Below are 15,878 nucleotides of genomic sequence, written 5' to 3' on the forward strand. Positions count from 1 at the left end.
CAGAAAGAAGATCAGGAATGAGTCCTGAGATAGTTTGTACCAGGTGTGAAAGACAGTGGACTAGGAGGTGAGTGTTATAGTTCAAAGTGTTGTCTTCCTCCCCTTCCACTTTTATAGGAGATGGAGCATGTTGCTTCTGCACTGTGCTCAGAGCACATTCCTAGAGGATCTGGAAGTTAACCTTTGAGGTAAAGGAACAGGTTCTTGGCTATCACTTCTCTTCCCCTATGGGAATTGATGCATATTACACCTGTAGTGAGCTCAGTGAACATTGCTAGAGGCGTGGACAAAAGTGGATCCCAAAGTGGGTGGGAGTGTGGAAATTAGCAATACTGAGAAATGCTAATTTAAGGACATGATTTTTGCAAGTTGGGAGACACTCACGTGATGTAAATACATACAATTTCTCATTCATTTGCAGTAAAGAGTGGATAGGATTTCCATTGGTTAGGAAGATGAAGATTTTCTGGGGGTGTAGGCTATCAGCAGTTCAGGATGAGGCAGGAAGGGGCTAAGTTATTGTGCTGTATTTGGATGGCTCCTTCTTTCCAGCTGAATTTAAAGGAACTGTAATTAAAAGGTTCAAAATGTCTGGGTTCTACTGAGAATTTAGCTGAAGTTTATGTTACAGATGAGATTGAGATACAGTTAACTTGAGTTATTTATTGCTCCTTCCTCCACTCCCACTTCTCCCAAAAAAGTACTACTCCAGTTTGCTCTTTTACTCTGAAACTGAGCCAGAGCAATTTGGTAGCAAGTAGCCTTTATCACTCATCCAGCCACATTTGCCTTTATCCATTCACTGGGAGTTAGACTACTTGACATATCTTCCTTCTGAATTATGATATTACTCTGGTTATCTTTTGCACAGGTTTACATTAACGCTTGGTGGGCATTGCCTGAGACCAGCTCAGGGCTTTACGGTACTGTCAAACAAGGTGGATCTACCTGTTTCAAGAAATAACCAGTGCATTATACTTTTCTAGTCACTGTAACTGTACCAATTTTAATTTCTAAGTAACATAAAGGTATGTGCTGCATGCACAGTAGAAGACGGCATTTGCCCAAATTGAGTTTGTGTTTAATTAGCAATATTTCTGTACTCAGTATTCCATGGAAACACTATACACATGTGTAAGGCATGTAAAAAGAGAAAAATAAAGAAAAGATAATAAAAGACAAACAAGATGGTGGGTTTGTTGTGGTAGAAGTGAAACTGCAGAAGGCTTATTTACCTGCTATACAACTTGACTGCAAGATTCTGTTTCCCCTCCAGCAGCTGACAGTGATATCATTATGCTCAGGGAAGGGAAGTGCAATGACCGTCTCTTCCCATTCTGTATATAGTCTGGTCTTACAGGAAAACCCTAGAGACCTGAACTAAATCTTGGCAGGTAAATAAAGGAGAAAATTATTTGCAACTATCTTGTTATAAAACATGTATTTATTTGTATCACAGTAGTGCCTAGAGGCCTCAGCCGTATTGTTCAAGACGTAATAAATATAAACAAATAAGAGACAATACCTGCCCCAAAGAACTCAATTTTATTTAGTTATTGATTTGGGAATCACTCCAGTTAAGTGTTTAGAGTTGTATGCTTGGACTAATTGCATGGGGCTGCTTAACCATATCCTAATTACCTTTTGGTTAACCTTTTCTTTGCTTCTTCCTTTATAATTTTATAACTCTGTAATTTAAATTGTTTCTTTGTTGTCAGTTGAATATCTGGCCCCATCTCAGAAGTGAAGCAAAAACAACAACAAAAATCTTAGCCCTTGATTCTGCAGCTACTGTTTTATCCTGGGTCTCCTCTAAATGGTGACTATAGCAGTGCCTCTTTTTTTTTGTAAAGCGGACAGAAGTTAATTCTTCTGTGTCACCAACTTCAGAACTGTTCCATGAGTTGGTTAACAGAGTAGGAGTGGAATGCTCTGATGTTTTCTTTCATTCCCGCTCACAGGCCCAAGCTCATCATCTTTACAGTAAAGGCCCTGTCTCTACATGGCTCACAACAATGTTTAACAATCACATATTATCTTATGTTAAGACCCAGGCTAGAATTTATTTTACAGTACAATCTGAGTATAACACAAAACTAGGATCACACAGCCTGGCTGATGAAACTTTGTTATTACCCAGTTCAGCCAGTATGGTCAGGAGTTCTATGTAATGAGTTGCTAATATGATATCTAAATAGATAACCCTGGTCTACAAAGACTAATATATCATCCTATATTATATGCTCTGCTATGGAGAAACTGATGCGCAGAAATGCTTGAGACTGTGAACTAGATCTTTTTTAAATTTGATTTTTTTCTTTTATTTCGGTGGAATTTAATGTCATGCAGATCCCTTAATTTTTAGGTTACTAAAGATTGTTCCAGCCAAATCAAAATTTATAGGTACACTTAATCCTCTCTGTCATTTGTTTTGTTTTGCTGCAGGTTTGCTAGTATCCATGTATCGACAGTTCAACATATTGCATTTAATGTTGTTTAGTTATGAAATCAATTGGTAATGACTTCATAGTTCAGGTTGCATTCTAAAATGGGCTTACAATGGGGCATAAATTAATGTTTTTCTCTAAAAATAGGTGACCATTTGATGTCCAGTTTAACTCGGGGCTAGTTTGTATGCTCTTTGATTTTATGTGTAGTTATTGTCTGGTTTCTCTTCATAAATTTGAATTTGGGCTGACTTTTTTGAGGGGGGAGGGAGAGGGCAGGAATCCATTGTTGATCCATACTCCTTTAAAAAAAATTATATATCTGGATAAAACACTGGCTCCTGCTGCTGCATGAGTGCACCTCAGTCTTATTCTACAACAGTTCCTTCTAAACTAGGTCTTTCTGGTAAGTGTCTTAACTAATCTACTGGAATTAGAAGATGCAACTTTATAAGCAGGTAAACTTGGCTGCGCTATTGGACTACAAAACTGAGTAATTCTCTTCGGCTTGATCAGCATAGCTATATTGGTCAGGGGTGTGAATAGAACACACCACTGAACAATGTAGCTATGCCAACATAACCTCCAATATAAATGCAGCTCTGTCGATGGAAGAGTGTTTCTGTATAACTAACATTATTTGGGGAGGTTGTGTTACAACACTGACAGAGAAATCTCTTCTGGTGGAGTAGGCTGTGTCTGCACTCAGAGATGTGGGTGTATAGCTATGCCAATATAGTCTCTGAAGTATAGACATACCCTTAGGACTTGTCTACATAAGGGGGTGCTGCACACTGCAGGGGTGTGAATTCTAAAGTGCACTTACATGTTGTGCATTAATTGGTCTGTTAAGAGCAGTAATACTCAGACCTCAGTGGTTCAGGAGCCAAATTAGTGATTAGCATTACCCAAAAGAGTCACAATAGAGTGAATTAATTGTTCATTTACTATTTATAAATTATTCTCAGAACAAAGTGACTGACCAAGTATTATTTTATCAACTACAATTGGTTAATAACATAGTAAAAGAATCCCAATAGGGTAATAACTTAGATTGGTTAATAATTAAATCACACAGTGTTTTAATATCATGTACTGCAAAGAGCTGCAGGAGATACATTAATGAGCCACTTGCGACTCGCGAGCCTCAATCTGAGTATCACTTGTGTAGACCCTTCTGGTGTGCACTAAAAGTTCCCTGTACATTAAAGTGCACTAGAGAACTTTTATTGTGCAGCAGAGGGTCTCCACAGACCAATTACTGCACACCAAGTTAGTACGCATTACTCCACTGTGTATACAAGCCCTTATGCTGCCTGAGCTGTGTCTATGGAAACTGTAAGAGCCTGTGTTCACTGCCTTGTTAATTTGAGCTAATTCAAATTTTGCCCCTAACCCAACTCCTGTCCACAAATCACTAGCTTGAGTTAAGTGGTGCTTTAAACTCAACTAGTTGGCGTGTGTGGGGTTGGTTAAAGCTCAAGTGCCGCTGATGATCAAGCTAGTAATGCAGTAGCTCAAGTGACAACAGCTCAACTGTTAATCTGATCACTGTGATGTTAACCAAATCACTTTGTTTAGTGGGAGTGGTGTTTTGCAGTATATTCACTCTCTCGAGGTAGGCTAGCTAGAGTGCAATAGCTTGAGTGTACTAACTCAGGGCTAAACTGTTGCAGTGAAGACAAGCCGTTAAGTAGTTTACAGACTACTTAGGAAGCACTTCTAGTAGTGTAGTCAGAAGTGTCACTTAAATCTACTTTATGAGTGTAATTGTTACATCAGTTCAGCTGCCAAAGCAACACAATCATGCAGAAAGAAAAGGAGTACTTGTGGCACCTTAGAGACTAACCAATTTATTTGAGCATAAGCTTTTGTGAGCTACAGCTCACTTCATCGGATGCATACTGTGGAAACTGCAGAAGACATTATATTCACAGAGACCATAAAACAATACCTCCTCCCACCCCACTCTCCTGCTGGTAATAGCTTATCTAAAGTGATCACTCTCCTTACAATGTGTATGATAATCAGGTTGGGCCATTTCCAGCACAAATCCAGGTTTTCTCACCCCCCCACCCCCCCCCACACACACACAAACTCTCTCTCCTGCTCACTTCATTGGATGCATTCAGTGGAAAATACAGTGTGGAGATTTATATACACAGAGAACATGAAACAGTGGGTGTTACCATACACACTGTAAGGAGAGTTATCAGGTAAGGTGATCTATTACCAGCAGGGGGGAGGGGGGGACAGGATGACCTTTTGTAGTGATAATCAAGGTGGGCCATTTCCAGCAGTTGACAAAAACGTCTGAGGAACAGTGCGGGGTGGGGGAGGGGGAATAAACATGGGGAAATAGTGTTAGGCTTGAATAAAGACTGGGAGTGGATGGGTCATTACACTCCCATGTGAGTTCGGATCACTATTTGGTTGGCTACACAAAAGTGGTACATTCTGGGAAGTGAACCACTCTGTCCTCACCTGGCTGTCTCGCAGCATTAGAATAGTATAGTTGCAACAAAATCTGTAAGAAACTAAGTGTTTTATCTTTACTGGGATTTGTGTGCACACTTTCAACTTTGGTCAGACTGTGTTCATACTTCTCCAGTTCCACCCTCCTGGTCAGTTCTAACAAAATATAAATCTAAAATCATAACTCAGGGGGGTTGGGGACCAGCTGAGTTTTACCTAGTTTCATATCAAAACCATGGATTTAACATTACTTAGATTCAAAACCATAAAATCAATTACTATGCTTATTCAGAAGTTAGTTAACGTTAGCAAATCTTTGGATTAACTTGGTCTTAGTTTTTAATGATATCGGGGGTGGTTCTTTGAGGGCCTCTGTGCATTGGCACTCTTCAGACAGTGTCTCAGAATCTTGAGCTTGTACATCCTTCTTGAAAGCTATTCATTGGGGCTTCATGAATACCCCCTTGTGGTGTCAAACATTTGGTGTCCCAGACACTATTAGGCACTTAGAGGCCTCAAGGGCTCCCCTTGATGCCAGAGCCATGTCTGGACTGAGATCCAGAAGAGATTTTAAATGCTGTGCAGAGAAAGCATGGAGGGCAACAGCACAGCCTTCTGCTTGTTCCATGACAGGTCCAGAATAGCTAGTGTTGGCAGCAAAGCCACAGTTCTCTCTGCTGTAGACTCTGTCCTCAGGATTTGCACCAACCTTTAGATGGGGCTCAAATGCAGGGTCTTCAAAGGCATTGACGCACTCCCATCGTTCCTGACGTAATACAGAGGCATGTGGTGCCTCTTGCACAGAAGCCTTATCTTAAGACTCCAGAAGGGTCCATGCCAGCCCCCTTGTATGAATACATAGAAGCAACTCTCAGATAATCTCAGTTACTGGGCAGTAACCCTTCTTTTTGTGTTTTGTTGTGAACATTTTACACAGCATTTCGACAGGTTTCAGAGTAACAGCCGTACTTTTACTTCGCAAAAAGAAAAGGAGTACTTGTGGCACCTTAGAGACTAACCAATTTATTTGAGCATAAGCTTTCGTGAGCTACAGCTCACTTCATCGGATGCATACTGTGGAAACTGCAGAAGACCTTATATACACAGAGACCAAATGTAACTCAGTTCCTACATCAGAGTTCCTACTCTGATGCAAAAACTCTCCTGGGTAGCATTCTCTATATGCGCATTTATATAAACCTGTTCTATATGTCAAACAGACATTCAGCAGGCTCAGTTTGAATAGATATTGCCCCATATGAGCATGGGCAAAACTTTCTTGATTTCAAATTGATATCAATGCACTGCTTCTTAAAAGAACACTAGAGGGTGCTGCATTTCTATTCAAGTTAGGAAAAGATGCAGACAAAATGTTAAATTATTAATCTCGTGCTCTGCTGCTCCCTTCTACACATACAGGGGCAAGAATATGTTTTGATAATTAGTACAGTAGCAGTAACAAATTATAGTGTAACTGGGAGGATGGAGGAGGCTTACTTTTCAATTTTCAGTGCTTGTCTAATAGAATTCCTGTGTCAGAAAAAGTCCTTATTTCTATTTAAGGATACACCTGAAGTTGTATTTTTCATTCCTTTTTAATATTTATATTATAGTAATGGTCAGGATCAGGGCCCATTCTGGTAGGTGCCATGGAAGCACATATGAAGACATGGTCCACATGCTACAAAAAGCTTGTAGTTTAAGGCCCCAAACTTCTTGCAAACCACTCTGAGGCCTAAAGAGGAGCATTTATGGGGAGAGACTGGTGCTTATTCAGCAAATATTGCTCTGCCTTTTAATAACTTCCCTAGATTTACGGGTACTTATGAAAGTTGTGCACAACAGACAGAAATCTGGAGATTTAGTTGGACAATTATGTAAAATTTCATCCTCTTTTCACTGTGCCCAAAATCAAATAACTCTAACAAATATGTGGGAGGTAAGCATTTTTTTGTTTGTTTGTTTTGTTTTTTAGTTTAAGTTCCTTAAATAATTAAGAAGGAAACAGGAAATGGCATATGAAGAATTTGCTAAGAAGAATTGAAAAAATAAGCTTTGCCAGTAAAAACCATTGGAAAACAGATATTTTGTAAGGTAAATTTTATAAATATGGTAAAGGTGTAAGATTAAACAATATGGTAATTTTTTTTAATGCAGTTATATACTGGTTAGTGGTTTTATGGTGGTTTTTTTAAATTGCATTTGGGGTTATTTAGCTCTTTATAGTATTGTAACAAACACTGGAGCTTACCTTCAGTGTGAATTTAGTAGTAAAGAAATGTGCCACACTGTAGCCAAAATCTGCCATTTGTAGAACAGGTATGCCACAGACAGTTACATTACAAACTTCCATTCCTTACCCCTCAGGATACATGAACACTATTGTGGATTAAACAAGAATGCAGTCTTCATGACCCATTCGATCCTTGCACTCTAGACAAGGCGTCTCCAAACTTTATGAGACAAGGGCCATATTAGATTTTTGAAGGGGCTTTGTGGGCCGAAGCAACTGTGAAAGAAATTAAATATATGCAAAATTGTTAAAAAAAACACTACTCTACTGTGTCAGTGTTGCGTTACATTCTAAATCAGGTATAAAAGTTAATCGATGCAGGTACTGTAAGTTGGCTCCCCTTTTTGGGTCTGCTCTGCCCCGGGCCTGCTCCCTTCACCCTGTGCCTGCTAGGCGTGCCTGCTCTGCTGAAGAAAATGACAAAGGATTGAAAGTTTGGCTGTACTTTGGTAAGAGAAGCTCCAGGTTCCCATTGTTGGTTGAGACTGTTTAGTTCTATTAGTGCTGTAGTTAAAATTTAACCATTATGAAATTGTTAATTTCCATCTTCTTTACTACATTTATTGGAGATGTAATTAAGCATCTGGCTTGTATTTTTACTCTAAGGCAGGGGTCCATGCCTGCTCGGCTGCAGCAGCAACTCTTCCCTAAGTTGGCTCCCCTTTTGGGGGGACACTGGCTCCCAGGGGCACTCACCCCACTGCACAGCTCAGCTGAGCTACCCCTTTCCCCCCGGCCACGCATGAGCTGCTGCCAACGGCCCCTCCCTCTGCCTGCTCGAAGTGCCTACTCAGCTGTTTGCTTCTCCCCTGTTGGTTGGAGGGCCAGATAAATGGAAGCCCCGGGCCGAATCCAGCCCATGGACCGTAGTTTGGAGACTCCTGCTCTAGACTGCTCGCAAGGGTGTTAATACGAATTGCAGGGAGCAGATTGAGACTGTTGGTGGTGGCACTCCATGCTACCCTTCTTTCTGTTTTCATTGGCTTCTAAGCTTTCATTAACATATCCAAAAGATTCTAGTTGCAAGTATTTTGTTTTGAAAGTGAACTGATGCATTGCTGACCCTAGCAGAGTGAAACAATAGTTGTAAGGGCCAAATGCTGAAATGCTCCCCACCTTCATGATAGGAATGGAAAGTCTGAAGCCTAGCCAAACCATCATGGATGAGCAGAGCAGGCCATATAGGAAGACTTAACTTAGAGGAATCTGGTGGCAAACCAGGAAAAGTACAAAGGAATGGCCAGTACTAGTAATTTTTATGTCATGGCAGTGTCCAAAGGCCTCAGTCAGGATCTGAGTTACATATGCATATGAACACATGATCCCTGTCTTGAAGAGTCTTCAGTCTAGGACAGCGGGTCCCCAAACTTGTTCCGCTGCTTGTGCCAATTTGGTTACCTGCCGCGTCCACAGGTTCAGCCGATCGCAGCTCCCAGTGGCTGTGGTTCGCTGCTCCAAGACAATGGGAGCTGCTGGAAGTGGCGCGGGCCGAGGGACATACTGGCCGCCACTTCCAGCAGCTCCCATTGGCCTGGAGCAGCGAACCACTCTGCCACAGGTCCTGCCCCAACTCCATCCCTTCCCACCCCCTTCCCTCAGCCTGCACTGGCCTTGCTCCTCCCTACCCCCCCAGAGCCTCCTGCCCTCCACAAAACAGCTGATCGGGAGGTGTGGGGAGGGAGTGGGAGGTGGTGATCGGCAGGGCTGCCGGTAGGTGAGAGGCGCTGGGAGCGGGTTGTGGGAGCTGATGGGGGGCTGCAGACATATTATTGTGGCTCTTTGGCAATGTACATTGGTAAATTCTGGCTCCTTTTCAGGCTCAGGTTGGCCACCCCTGGTCTAGCTGGTGCCATTGCAGCCCCCTGGTGGTCAGAAGATGCACCTACAGCCCAGTTTGAATGAGTGATGTTTGAGCTAAGCTACAGGGATGCATGAGAGGGCTGACAAATGCATGTCATGTGAGTTGTGTGATCCTTGGCTGCCATGACTCAGTCCGGAGAGGGAGCATAAGCAGCTCCCATTAATCTCAGTGGAACGTTAACTCTGAAACATAAGAGTGAGAATTTTAAATTCAGCATTGTTTTTTCAGTTTATCATTTTAGCAGAAGTATCCAGCTACTTCGGAGTTTTGTGTGAATTTGAGGATTGGGGCAGTGCATGAGAAGAGTACCTCTGATTTTCTGTCTGAGCAATTATGATGATTTATGTTCTTCCTGTCCTCTAGGAACTGAGATAACTATTGCCATTAAAAGGGTTTTTTTAAATGTTCAAATTCAAAACAATTAATGTAGCTACATTGGCAGTCCTTGACTGTTGGTGTAATTTTTTTTCTACATTTTAAATAGGTCTCTACCATAATATAGTTGTAGGGGGAAGTGGACACAGTAGCATTCATTTGCATTACTTAGTAGTAATGAAATTCAGATAATAGTATTTGCCTGGATCATGTTTATGTAGGATTACAATGTTTGGAGAAATCCAATATCCAGGATGAGCTAGATGTTATCTAATTACCTTTTTGCATTCCATGCAGGAGAGCCAATTATGGTTCTCCTGAGGGCATTCCACAAAGACACAGGAGGAATTTCACAACAAGGGCAAAATGCAGGGGGAGGAGCTGAGCTGGAATGGAGAGGTGTAGGTCAAAGATAACTTGCATGACAAAAGTGAAAACTGAATTAAATGCTAGTTTCTGTGCTAAACTCATCCTTTACCAGCCTGTGGACAAATGCTGCATAAAAGTGGTTTTGACTTTTTGTTTTGTTTTGTTTTAAATGAGTCCCCCTTCCCTTCCCCCGCTTGTGAAATCCTCTTGGTACTTCCAATGAAGTGAGCTGTAGCTCATGAAAGCTTATGCTCAAATAAATTTGTTAGTCTCTAAGGTGCCACAAATACTCCTTTTTGCGAATACAGACTAACATGGCTGCTACTCTGAAACTTGGTACTTCCTGATTCACTGACTAAAACCCAGAATGTATCATCTTCTGACCTCACAGATAGCATGGTTTCAATAAGCCTTCTAGCAGTTGGTATGTTGCATTCTGGGATCTCTTCAGAAACTGGGAAGTATCAGGAGTATTACACAGAGGAGAAAACAATTCTTTACAAAAACCAAAAATCAACACCACAGGTAAACTCACACGTGCGTCTGAATGTCCCACAAAGCCTGATATATGGGACTTCGTACAGAAATCTGCTGAATTCAGTTTTAATTTTTGCTTTGCAGCTCTTTGTACAGTTACAATGTTGTATACAATGCAACTACTCCTATGGATCCAATAGAGTCTCTGGCCCTTCCCCACCCTATGTGACTTGTAGAATTATGTAAGCATATTGCAGTTTTAAGAACAAAGTCAAATGCATTGAATAAAAGAGCTTGAATACTAGTCGCACAATTCAAGATTGCTACTTATGTAGTCTAACTAATGAAGGTAATCATTCTGAGCTACTGCTCTTGTTACCTTATTAACAGATAGCACTGTTGATACAACTCAGTTCACCCCCTGTTCTCTTCTCCCTACTTTTGTGCCTCCACCGTTTCAGAACAATGGCCTTGATAAGGACATAAACACCTTCACAGCAAGCCCAGCTCTGACTTTTTTCACTGGGGCCTTGTCTACACTGCCACTTCACAGCGCTGCAACTTTCTTGCTCAGGGGTGTGAAGAAACACCCCCCTAAGCACAGCAAGTTTCAGTGCTGTAAAGCGCCAGTGTAGACAGTGCACCAGCGCTGGGAGTTGCACCCCTTGCTCCCAGCGCTGGGAGTTACTCTCCTCGTGGAGGTGGGTTTTTTTTTTTTTTTCAGAGCAGTGAGAGAGCTCTCTCCCAGCACTCAGCCACTAAACAAGCCACAGCAACACTTTAACGTTGCCAGTGTAGACTAGCCCTGGGTTGAGCTCAGGAAAGCATTTCATCATAGTCACCAGCTACCAATTAGTAGTAAGAAAGCTTAACAAACATTGAGTATGTATCAGACAGTGCAAGAAAAGAGTATATCACCATCTTCTGCAAAAAGAAACTCCATAGGTACTGAAATGAATATAATTGTGTGTGTACATGCTAGTTAATGAGAATGAAATGCATGCTAATGGCAGGCCAGCCTTCTACTTCTGTTGTGAAGCCAGGTCTCCTGTATCAGGGAAAGGCCACAAGTAGAACAAGTGGTGCTTGTTCTCAGTTTTATATTGCAAACTCATTTTCTTCTTCAGTCCATCCACAAACATGGAAAAGACAAGGTCCCAGCCCCAAGGATTTTAGTGTCGGTTAGGCATGTGCAATACATTACAAAGGCCGGAAAGCATGGAAACATTGATGGAGATATCAGAAACTTTGTGAAAGTGGTTTTATGATATATTTGATGGAGGAGAGGTAGAATGATTGGCACACAGGGCATAAGAGGCTGTTCCAAATGTAGTGGTGGCAAGAGGAAAGTTGTACAGCCCAGAGTGGGAGAAGGAGACAAGGAAAGTAATTAGGAGAGAGGATTGGGAATAATATAGAATGAAGAGGAGGAACTGCAGGTGTGAAAAGCCTTGAAAGTCACACCATAGCTACATTTACCATGCAAAACAAGGAGTTGGTGACGAGATTAAAACTGGTTTCAGAGGAACAGCCGTGTTAGTCTGTATTCGCAAAAAGAAAAGGAGTACTTGTGGCACCTTAGAGACTAACCAATTTATTTGAGCATGAGCTTTCGTGAGCTACAGCTCACTTCATCAAGTGAGCTGTAGCTCACGAAAGCTCATGCTCAAATAAATTGGTTAGTCTCTAAGGTGCCACAAGTACTCCTTTTCTTTTTGAGATTAAAACTGGGGATGAGCTGGTCATGATTTGTAGAGGTGAGTGGTGATGAAGTCAGAGATTGGAAGAGGGAAGATTATGGTAGCAGCAAATATTTTCCATTACCAATCCTTGTAATTTTTTATTACATGGCTTATGATATTTTAGTGTGCTTCTTAAAGACGCCGGCTCCTGCAGTCTTTTGAATACATGAGAATCTCCACTTTTATTTAAAAAAAGGAAAAGTAAGTTTATGGCTTCTCATGGTTCCAGAGAAATGCTTGAAAACATGTAGCCTGAAGGATCAAAAATTACAAGGTAGATGAAAATAATCCAAAATGTATCTTATTTAATTTATAAATTTAAAAACAAAAACCAATCTCATGATTGTTGGTGACCCTGATTCATGATTTTTGAATGTTATTGCAGTACTGTATTTTGGATAGACTTGGAGCGGGAAGTCCAGAAAGGAGGTGGTTACAGAAGTCAAGACAAGGTTTAGCCAACACAGAACATGGTTTAGCAGTAGAACTGGAAAGGAAAGGAAAGGAAAGGACAGGACATTTAGAAAGGTTCTCATGCAAAAAAATCCCCAAATGTCCAAAGACATGGTTGAGGTGTTTGTTCGTTTGTTTGCTTGTTTTTTTAACATAGAAATCTTGGAACCAAGATCTGTGGATAAACTGGAGCCTTAATCACCAGCATATAAAATAATTAATTGTAAAACATTGTCAAGAGAGATGTCAGCTTTTCTTGGAAGGACCCACCCAGTATTCTAACACCTACATGGGCTAATGGAAAATAAAATCAGATGTGCCCTCACACATAGACTAATGATGCGCTGGTATAATAGCATTGGAGCCAGAGTGTTCACTCACACTCAGTCAGTCCCAAACCACTCTTTTCTGCCTGGGGAGTTTCTCCCCAACTTGGATATTCCTGTTTCTGCACAAGATATCCTATTACGTACAGGACAAGTCCTCCACGGGGCCTCAGAATCCTTTACACTGGCTGCTGCAGCACCTTCTTTAAAACACCACTGCAGCTAGGAATCTAGCATGCTTTGGAGATTTAAGTATGTCTTTGGCAAATGACTGAGCATGAACAGAGACATTCTTTAAGAGGAGGACATGCATATTATTTCAACATATGAAAATTTCTGCTGAGAACTATTATTCTCTTATGCCCTGCTTTAATAACATGGCAAATACTTTTAACACCTATTACAAATAAATAAATAAAATCAGCCTCTCCAGTCTGCATACTTAATCTACAGTGAGACAAGGAAGAATCAGTATGAGCCATAACAAACAAACCAAACCAGAAGTGTTACAAAAATATTGTCCAGATAGACAAGTGAATGTACATCTGGCCACTACAGAATGTACATCTCTCTAGCTTGGTGGCAAATCAGCTCATCTCAGTCACGTGGCCTAGGCAGACTCTCTTTGTGGGCCTCTGACAAAAGTACCAGCTCCTCCAGCAGGTCAAATAGCTGAGCCTCTGGCAGTAATTCTAGAAATGCAGAAGCTCTAGAGTCACCTCTAGACCCATTTAGTGAGATGTTTAAAAGAGGAGCTCCAGGGTGGGGACAATTTGGAAACTGCTGCTTAGATTGCAAATCTCGAGCTCTAGCCATGATCTGTAGGCAGTTACTGGCACTGCGGCTTGTTCAGAATAAAATGGGGAAGGGGAACAATCTCTGTCAAGGGAAGACACTGAATTAGTGTTTAGAATTCCATGTTCAGAAGACAGGCCTCTTGCTCAGAGACTTAGAAACCCCAAGTCAGTCTACAAGCCTTTTAATGCTAGAGAAATGTAATTTTCTCCCTCTCCCCTTTCTGCTTTTCCATCGGGAATGTGACTCCTCTTCCATTGTGTGTGTTTGTCTCTCTCTCTCACACACACACATGCACACATGCAGGACTGTGACCTGTCTGTCACCCGCTGGTCCGTCTCTCCTTTCCTTGTGGGTTTTTAATCCATTAGGCTTCTCTTCTGAGGCTGTGAACAACCCACTTATTTCCTTATGGAGTGTATATTCTCCCCCTCCCCCCTTCAAACACCTCTTCCCTATTGGCTCTCTTTTACTTTTATTTCCAATTGTATTTCTCATTGTATGTTGGGGGATTGGAGACCTGTCTCGGGCTGCTGCAATTTTCTCTGCTTGAATGAGACCTCTGCCAGTGTTAGACAGAAGGTGTGGTGTTTGGGGCTCTCCAGGAAACACTCCTCTTGCCCATAGTGAGCAGTGGGCAGAGTTTCTGGAGGTCTCTGGAGGATGGCACTCCCTGTCTTTGGTAGGTGCCTCCAATGGTCCTCTTAGGACGGGGTGGGCAAACTTAATGGCCTGAGGGCTACATCTGGGTGGGGAAATTGCATGCAGGGCCATGAATGTAGGGCTGGGGCAAGGGGTTGGGGTGTGAGAGGGGGTGCAGTGGGCAGGAAGGGGCTCGGGGCAAGTGGTTGGGGCGGAGGAGGGGTTCAGGATGTATGAGGGGGCTCAGGGCAGGGAGTTGGGGTGCAGGAGGGGGTGTGGAGTGTGGGAGGGGGCTCAGGGCAGGGGGTTGGGCTGCGGCAGGAAGCTCAGGGCAAGGGGTTGGGGTGCAGGAGGAGTGCGGGGTGCAGCAAGGGGCTCAGTGCAGGGGGTTGGGGTGCAGCAGAGGTTCGGGGTGCGGGCTCCAGCCCGGCGCCGCTTACCTGGAGTGGCTCTGGGGTGGTAGCGGCGTGCGCTGAGGCCAGGGCAGGCTCCCTGCCTGCCTGCCCTGGCCTGTGCCACTCCTGGAACTGGCTGGTACCACATTCCTCTGGCCCCAGAGGGCTCCACGCGCTGCCCTGGCCTGCTGGTACCTCCCTCAAAGCCGTAATGGGCTGGATCCAGCCCGCGGACCATAGTTTGCCCACCCCTGTCTTAAGAAATGGTGCCTCCTACCTGTAGTGAATGGTGGGGCGCAGTTTTGGCACTGTTGATGGATGGCGTATCCTGACTGGAGCTCTCGGGGGTGGGGGGGAAATAGCTTCTTGCTTCTGGCAGGTGGGGGTGAAGTTTGTGCAGGATGAACTCTGCCTTTCTTATTTTTCTCCTTTTCCCGCATCTCCTCTTCTCCCTTCCATCTACATATGAATGGCCATACTGGGTCAGACCAAAGGTCCGTCCAGCCCAGTATCCTGTCTACTGACAATGGCCAATGCAAGGTGCCCCAGAGGGAGTGAACCTAACAGGTAATGATCTAGTGATCTCTCTCCTGCCATCCATCTCCACCCTCTGACAAACAGGCTAGGGACACCATTCCTTACCCATCCTGGCTAATAGCCGTTAATGGACTTAACCTCCATGAATTTATCCAGTTCTCTTTTAAACCCTGTTATTATCCTAGTCTTCATAACCTCCTCAGGCAAGGAGTTCCACAGGTTGACTGTGCGCTGAGTAAAGAACTTCCTTTTATTTGTTTTAAACCTGCTACCCATTAATTTCATTTGGTGACCCCTAGTTCTTATATTATGGGAACAAGTAAATAACTTTTCCTTATTCACTTTCTCCACACCACTCATGATTTTATATACCTCTATCATATCCCCCCTTAGTCTCCTCTTTTCCAAGCTGAAAAGTCCTAGCCTCTTTAATCTCTCCTCATATGGGACCCATTCCAAACCCCTAGTCATTTTAATTGTCCTTTTCTGAACCTTTTCTAATGCCAGTGTATCTTTTTTGAGATGAAGGGACCACATCTGTATGCAGTATTCAAGATGTGGGCATACCATGGATTTATATAAGGGCAATAAGATATTCTCCGTCTTATTCTCTATCCCCTTTTTAATGATTCCTAACATCCCATTTGCTTTTTTGACTGCCGCTGCACACTGTGTGGACGTCTTCAGAGAA

At 42.7% G+C, this 15,878-nt stretch overlaps 1 protein-coding gene across 2 annotated transcripts in view; it reads left to right on the plus strand.

The window, feature by feature from the left end:
- The window catches only part of ZMYND8 (zinc finger MYND-type containing 8), a 124,714-nt gene that overhangs the window by 4,336 nt on the left and 104,500 nt on the right, over positions 1-15,878 (plus strand). The window lies entirely within an intron of this gene.

The sequence above is a fragment of the Caretta caretta genome, chromosome 13 (genome assembly GCF_965140235.1).
Source record: "Caretta caretta isolate rCarCar2 chromosome 13, rCarCar1.hap1, whole genome shotgun sequence".
Lineage (NCBI taxonomy): Eukaryota > Metazoa > Chordata > Testudines > Cheloniidae > Caretta > Caretta caretta.